Source organism: Cherax quadricarinatus, chromosome 7 (assembly GCF_038502225.1).
Source record: "Cherax quadricarinatus isolate ZL_2023a chromosome 7, ASM3850222v1, whole genome shotgun sequence".
Lineage (NCBI taxonomy): Eukaryota > Metazoa > Arthropoda > Malacostraca > Decapoda > Parastacidae > Cherax > Cherax quadricarinatus.
Window position 1 is genome coordinate 40085412 of NC_091298.1, and position 8732 is coordinate 40094143.

Sequence of the window (8732 nt, forward strand, 5' to 3'; positions counted from 1 at the left end):
GAGCTTTGTGAACCTGATACGGCTTGACAAAACTCCTGGAGAGCGAAACGTTGCCACAATAAAATGTCACATTAGTTGCTCTTGTGTCCTTTTACTTGTCGGTAATTCTACTAACATATATACAAGTGAAAAATGATGAAGATCGGGGAAGGGCAAAGAAGACCGCAGACAGAGTACAGTCTAGGGAGTCAGAGACTACAATCCTCACTCAAGGAAAAGGATCTAGGGGTGAGTATAATACCGAGCACATCTCCTGAGGCGAATATCAACCAAGTAACTGCTGCAGCAAATGGGCAACTAATAATGCTAAGAATAGCATTCTGTCATCTGAGTAAAGAATCATTCAAGACCTATTCAAGGCCCATATTGGAATATGCAGCACCAGTGTGGAACCCACACCTGGCCAAGCTCGTCAGGAAATTAGAGAAAGTCCAAACATTTGCAACGAGAGTAGTCGCAGAGTTAAAGGGCATGTTCTACGAGAAGAGGTTAAGAGAAATCGAGGACTGGAGAGATAGGGGGGATATGATAACAACATATGAAATACTGAGAGGAATCGACGAGGTGGACAGAGATGGGACACAGCAACAAGGGATTACAATTGGAAGCTAAAAACTCAGGTGAGTCATATGGATGTTAGGAATTATTTCTTTAGTCATAGAGTTGTCAGGAAGTGGAATAATTTGGAAAGTGTTGTTCTGGAGACAGGAACCGTACATAGCTTTAAGGAGAGGTATGATAAAGGTCATGGAACAGAGGGAGAGTGATCTATTAGCGATCAGTGAAGAGGCAGGGCCAGGAGCTATGAGTCGACCCCTGCAACCGCAAACAAGGGTACAGGGGATGGCTGGGCTGAACAAAAAGCACTGGGAGAAAGGCTCAAGAACAAAATGGAACAGGAGGGGGAGAAAAGGCTAAGTGACTTTTGCAACACAATAGTCGAGAAGATATCTACAGAGAGCAGGAAGCGGGAGTTATGAGCTCTTGCTGCTGAGGCAAGCATGCAGAGACTGACTTGCAGCACTTTCCCTCAGTACTTTCTGGTAAGAAAAGATATGAAACAAAATTTTGTAGTGGAAGGCACCATTAGAGGGTTCCCAAAAATACCAGCAAGTGTACCTCAACTGTGATAGAATACAAAATCAAAAGGAGAGAAAGAGTAAGGATGTGCCAGAGGCGGGAAGAGGGGGATGAGGCAGATATTGGCAGACAGGGAAGCACAGCTTCGAAAGGAGCAGCAAACACAACCACACTATTGCGACCCCTGAATGGGTCACAATGTATATAATGTATATTACCTGTTCATATAATTTTATATTGCTTACATTTGCGATAATAGCTAAATCATAAATATATTGCTTTATATTATTATTTGACTTAGCTATATTTATTAGGTAGGATGTAACATTTATATGTTGTTAAGTAGCTAACAACATTGTCTAAAAATCGTTGTGCTCGTTATGCTGCCGGCTCCTTTGTGTTGCTGGGCAGCAGCAGTCCACTGAGTCACGTGATCAGGGGGTGATCACACCTCACCTGGGTGAGACTGTCTTGCTTTGATTTACCCTCTCTTGTCTGTTGGACGTTCTTCGAACAAGACGTGCCTAGCTCTTCCTTGTGGGCCCTTGTTGGAAGATCATCTCTGTCGCTTTCTTGTTGGTTCTGTGGAACTCTGTTCACAGAACATTGCCTAGACTTAGTGATTTTCGACGTTGTACTGAGGTTGTGTGTCTTATAGACATTCCGAGCAACCCAGGTCCTGAGCTGTAGCTTCTGACCTAATTTGTACTGGTATCTGTGTACTGTCACAGTCGGGGATTTTCTAATGCTGAACTTAGATTCAGTAGTATGGGAGTTTTGTGACTTTTGTGGATCTTCAGATGGTTCCTACTTAGTGTCGTTATATTATTTCCTTGTTCCTGATTCTGTGTCACAGTTGCTTGTTATATTGTTGTTCGGCTTATCAGTCGTTTTATTGTTCAAGCAAGCTGTTCTGATTGCCAGGTTGGTCAAGAAGTTAGTTTATGTGAGGACTTTTAGTCAGTCACTGGTTAAGTCTAGTCGATTCTTGAGACAGTGAACTACTTAGAGCACTTACACACATACACACAAACTTACTTGTATATATTTGTATTATGTTGTCAAATTCTAATAATGTATCAGACGGTACTTATAAACCATAAAGATGTGATATGTGCTTTCAACACAATACTACTCTACACCAGAGAAGTAATTATTATTATTATTTTGTTTATATTGATTAATTTAATTTACTTATATAATATATGCCTAGACAATTTTATCGTTAATAAACTTATTTTAATTTCTTTAGTTAGTAGCGTACCAGTTGTAATCCTGAAGCACTATTGAATCTTACTGAATTCTAATGGATAATTGGACCAGGATACTGACTACTTGTTACAAAAACCCAGTAACAGGCTGGATGCTAGAAGGGCAGCCCTTTCTAGTATTCACTGGAGATCTCTAGGCTTATTAGAAATCGCGTTATTTGTAACAAATGGGGGCCTGTCCGAGATGTTCATGAGCCAAGGTGTTGGAGAAATTGTCCAGTTTGACATACTAGCAACTCTATGGTCAAACACTTTGAGTACTTTCCTAATCTAAAGACTTCGAGTTTTGTCTTGTACAACATAATAGGTGGATGTAAGTCTCTTGATCCAAGGAGATGGAAATACTGTTTATGAGCTCTAGCTCTAAGACAACCAACACTAAAATTCCTATTAGGATTATAGTTTCCCATAATCACTCTCGTAGTGCACTTATTTTCGTGATTTTTTTTATATATTTTATTTAAAACATACAATACATTATATAAATAAAAGTGTACAGTATCGGATCATACATAGCCAATATATATTCTTCATTATCTAAACACACTGTACGTTTTACTTTGCCCTTACATAAAATTTCCCTCATCACCTATACAGTTCATCCCTTAACACTTATGCTAAATATAAGTTTAAATAATGTTAGACTTGACAGCAATAAAAAAAAATGCAATATTCAGTAATATGTTAAATATATACACTTCACTCAACTTATAGATGTATTATGCCATTAAACATAATTCCATTAAAACAATATAAAACTGTGTAATTAATACAAAATAAAGACAATCCTCTTACTCCTTCCCATCTGCTAATTACAATATACACACTAAAAAACTGCATTCAGTAAAAATTAAAACAGTAAACCTAATCCCCCCCTTTAACCCCTTTCACCATATTGTACAACAACTCACCATTGTTCATTTAATTAACTACTAGACAATAGTTATAAAAGCCTACTGCTATCCTAACAACACAATTGATATTAATACAAGAACACAGTATCGGATCTTCCACATACAATATTAATACAAGAACACAGTATCGGATCTTCCACATACAATATTAATACAAGAACACAGTATCGGATCTTCCACATACAATATTAATACAAGAACACAGCATCGGATCTTCCACATACAATATTAATACAAGAACACAGCATCGGATCTTCCACATACAATATTAATACAAGAACACAGCATCGGATCTTCCACATACAATATTAATACAAGAACACAGTATCGGATCTTCCACATACAATATTAATACAAGAACACAGTATCGGATCTTCCACATACAATATTAATACAAGAACACAGTATCGGATCTTACACATACAATATTAACACAAGAACACAGCATCGGATCTTCCACATACAATATTAATACAAGAACACAGCATCGGATCTTCCACATACAATATAAAAGCAACAGTGTCACAAATAAAAAACTCACTGAACATTTAACTCTGCGCGAACACAAACAAAAAATTCCTCATCACCTGTACAGATTGTCCCGTTACATCGATGCCAAATAAAAATGTATACAATTTTAAACATTACATCTATCAAATAATATACATTGCAATATGCTTTAATAGGCAATTAATTACACGTCACTCCACAGATAGATGTATAATACCATTATACAGAAATCCCCAAACCCCTTTTCATCTGCTAATTACAAAGTACACTTATACAAGTAATTAAGTGTAAAATCCATACTTTATAACCATCATCCCAATTCCTTAATTACAAAGGTAACATGCACCAATTCTCAAAAAAATGGTCCGAAAAAAAACTAAAAACCCTCTATGCACAGCCTACCACGTATCGCTGGTGATAACAAGACGTCCACCGCTACTGCAAATCATTAACCACTCCCGTTCCAACAAAATATGTTGCAAAATATATATTTACATAAAATAATACATTTTTATAATGCTATACGAAATACACTTAAATTACAATTGAAACATAAAGTAACGAAAAAGGGAACATACAACAATCATGTATTTAATATATAAAAACTTCACTTCACATACACCAGATTATACTATCTTTGTATAGCACCTTTGAAGACAATAGGAGAATCCAGACAGACTTAAGTCATGCTTTGTGTCACCTCATACCATCAAACACAAATACTGTATGAAGTACTCTCACACACCTTATACACACAATAATGTAGTGCAATAACACTACTTACATATTTTATTCAAAACCGTCTAAAAGCAATTTGAAAAGCATATTTTACACAACCACCCAGACCACACACACACACACACCAAAAAAGAAACATATTTGTTATATTACAAAACATACCTCACATGCTAACACCTAAACACACTTCCACACTCAAGAAACTAGCCCGCCGCTACCCCTTACTTTATACTTAAATCTTTGAAATCCTTCAACCTAAATTACGATAACCCTCAGTAAATGCTGTCTCCCATCTTCCCCCATAAAGATCCCTATTGCGACACTTAGTTCCATATATTGTAGCCCCTAACACTTTCGTCCTTTCCTCTACACCCACCTCCCTCATGGCCCAAGATGTATAAATAAAATCAGTAACCACATACGCCACCGCATTCACCACCTGCTGACTCCACCCACCTATATCTAAACTTAACACCCTCAACACCTGTAACCCTTCCCCACCCACTAACCTAACTACCCTACTTAACCATACCCTCACATCTTCTAAACAAGTACAAAAGTACACCGAATGAAATATAGTTTCCGGACATCCACACGCTTTGCACTCCCCACCCTCCCTTAATCTCCTATTAAATAACACAACCCCAGACGGCAAGATCCCATGTAAAAACCTAAACATAACTTCCCTAACACCTGGTTTTACACGTAGTTGCTGAAGACATTTCCATATATTCCCCCACGCATACATAGGGTATGCCACCTCAACTGCCGTAACCACAGACCCACCCACCGCCCTCTCAAGAACCCTCAATTTAAGCAGATCCGGATCCCTCACCGTCAGTAAAACTCGCAACATAGCCTCTCCAAACATTAAATCCCTACCCCTCCACCACTGTTGCATATCCTTGCGCAGTCTTTCAAGCGCCATCCCTCGCCTCCTCCCTCAAAAACCCCCTTTTTAAAAACACACTCAACATACGCCTTCCAAGAGGTATAAGCCCCAGCCCCCCTGGCTAATGGGAAGCGACACCACCCCTCTACTTAGCCAGTCACAACCCGATCCCCATATAAATCTGAATACCCGCAGTTGCAACCGTTGCACCTCACACCGTCTCAACGGATATATTGCCACCACGTGCCATAGCTTGCTATACAACAGGACATTTGTCACTATAACCCTCTGATGCAACGTTAGCTGTGCTACCCTCAAACCACCCAATCTTTTCAAAACCCCATCCGTAGTGCGCCTCAAATTTGCCTCTTGTGCATCCCTATCATTCGGCATTTACACTATCCCACATATCAACAGCTGATCCACCACACTCCACCCGCCCTGTACAGTCCCACCATTATGTACGCTATCCCCTAGATCCAAATACTTGGACTTTACAACATTAATTTTCATCACAGTAGCCTCACCAAAAACGTCTATTACCCAACCTACCTTATGTAAATACCTCACATCCCTCACCAAAACAGTCGTATCATCCACTTAACCCATTATACCAGCCCCCCCTTCTCGTGCAATACCAACCCTCCCTCTCGCTACACTCCACCTAACTGCCCTATAAAAGGGTTCCTGAAGACACACAAACCCCTTCCCATCTGTATGCTAACACCTAGTCTTCCATTAACCTGTACTCTAATAACTGCACCCAGATATAAAGTTTTTGCCCAAGAAACAATTTCCCTCTCGAAACCCAACCAACGCATGAAACTCCATAATGCATCCCTCTCTACGCTATCGTAAGCAGCTCTCCAATCCAATGCCAAAACACCCCCGGCCCCCTCCCCCTGCTGCTCTATAAAACTCCTAATAACTCCATGCCCTTCATACATTGACCTACCCGGTATTCCATATTGTCCTCTATCAGTTACTTTACCTAACACCTGTTTGATTCTGTTCCCCAATACCCTTGCAAATAACTTATAATCACTGCACATAAGCGATATTGCACGGTAATCCTCCACCATGGTCTGTCCACCCTTCAGCACTAATACAACAACAGCAGTCCTTTGTTGCTCACCCATTTCCCCATCTTCCTTCATTACATTGAACAATCTGACTAAAAATCTCAAAACTTCCCAGTTCCTAACATAGAAATCATTAGGCAACCCATCTACACCCGGCACCTTACCTAAACTTGCACCAGCTATAGCTTGCCAAATTTCCCCTTCCGTAATCTGTCCTTCCAAAGTCTCCCTATCTGTACCATCAAGCTCACATTGCACATAACCTCCCATTTCCCTTAAAGCAGCATCTCGTATACCCACATGTTGTGCATATGACCTAAACATGTATCGAGATATCCACTCATATCCTCAGTCGACATTAATACCTGCCCCTCCCTATACCCTCCCATCCCCACATGAACAGTTAATCCCATCATCTCCGTAGCCGCTCTTTTACGCTGTCCTCTCAACACACACGCCGAAGGCCTATCACCCCATAACATCTCCAGCCCCGCCAAAACTCGCGCATCATCGAATTTTTCATTTGGCAAATCCCTAATACTCTCCTTTAATCCCTCAATATCTCCCACTGGATAACTAACACTCCCATGTTCGTAGCAAGCTCTTAACTGCCCCTCAAGATAAGATTGAAACCCATACTTAACCTATTATATTCCCTCCCACTACGTACATAAAAATCATTAATACTTGATTTCGCCACCAAGTCCCACCAACTAACCAGATCACCATTCCCAGGCGTCTCTGGTTACATTCTCACTACTACTACTACTACTACTACTCTGCACCTCTCCTTCCGACAGTATTTAAGTCTCCGCACTGTCGCTTGATCTTCAGATAGTTCCTGACTATGGAACTGAACTTCTCCAGGCCGAGGGACTGACAACCTCAAATTCTACGACTACAAGGGTGATGGACTGATTACATCGTCTTCACATCTCTACTGTTCCTGCCTATTTTCTGTATTCGACTGAAGAAGCCTACTGTGTAGGCGAAACGTTTCGGAATAAAGTTGTCTAACTGTTGCATATGTGTCTTACCTAACCTCCCAAAATTGTTTAAATGACTGTCTAAAATCTTCTTTCTGCAACAACTTTATATTTAACTTCCAATATGTTATCCCCTAGAGGGGATGTTGCATCGTCTGCCAAGTCATTTGCTTTCGTAGTGAGTGATTTTCGTGTGCAAGTTCGGTACTAGTCCCTCTAGGATTTTCCAGGTGTATATAATCATGTATCTCTCCCGCCTGCGAACCTGTATTCCCTGGAACGCAGGCAGGAGAGATTATATACACCTGAAAAATGCTAGAAGGACTAGTACCAAACTTGCACACGAAAATCACTCACTACGAAAGCAAAAGACTTGGCAGACGATGCAACATCCCCCCAATGAAAAGCAGGGGTGCCACTAGCACGTTAAGAGATCATACAATAAGTGTCAGGGGCCCGAGACTGTTCAAATGCCTCCCAGCATACATAAGGGGGATTACCAACAGACCCCTGGCAGTCTTCAAGCTGGCACTGGGCAAACACCTAAAGTCGGTTCCTGACCAGCCAGGCTGTGGCTCGTACGTTGGTTTGTGTGCAGCCAGCAGTAACAGCCTGGTTGATCAGGCTCTGATCTACCAGGAGGCCTGGTCACAGACCGGGCCGCGGGGGCGTTGACCCCCGGAACTCTCTCCAGGTAAACTCCAGGTATACCCCGTACACCTTCGTGGCAACCCCTCCCAACCTAAATCCACCAAAACACCAGTATGATCAGAAAATACCACATATAACACCCTCACACTATGTATTACTACCGTTCTGGGGATGTACAAACGATCGAGACTAGCAACATACCCACGCCTAATAAATGTATGACTCAACCTCCCCTTCACAAATATCGATCAAACCCATCCCGGATAACAATTCTCCCAATATTCCCATACAATGCTCTTCTCCCCTCGGTTCCACATCCTTACTCCTTATCACACAGTTCCAATCGCCTCCTATCACGGCTACCCCCGGCAATCCACGCAAGTAGTAAACCAGCACGTCCCTCACAAATTTATTCTTAACACGTACATCACCCTTTGCCGGGCCATACACACACACCAACGTCATCTGTACCTGACCCCATAATCCATCCACACGTATCATCCTCCCCTCCTCCCTTCACAATGCCTGACAACCAACGGGCTAGTTTCCTTTACCAAGATAGCCACACCTTTCAGTCTGACTGGATGCTCAACATACACCTTATATCC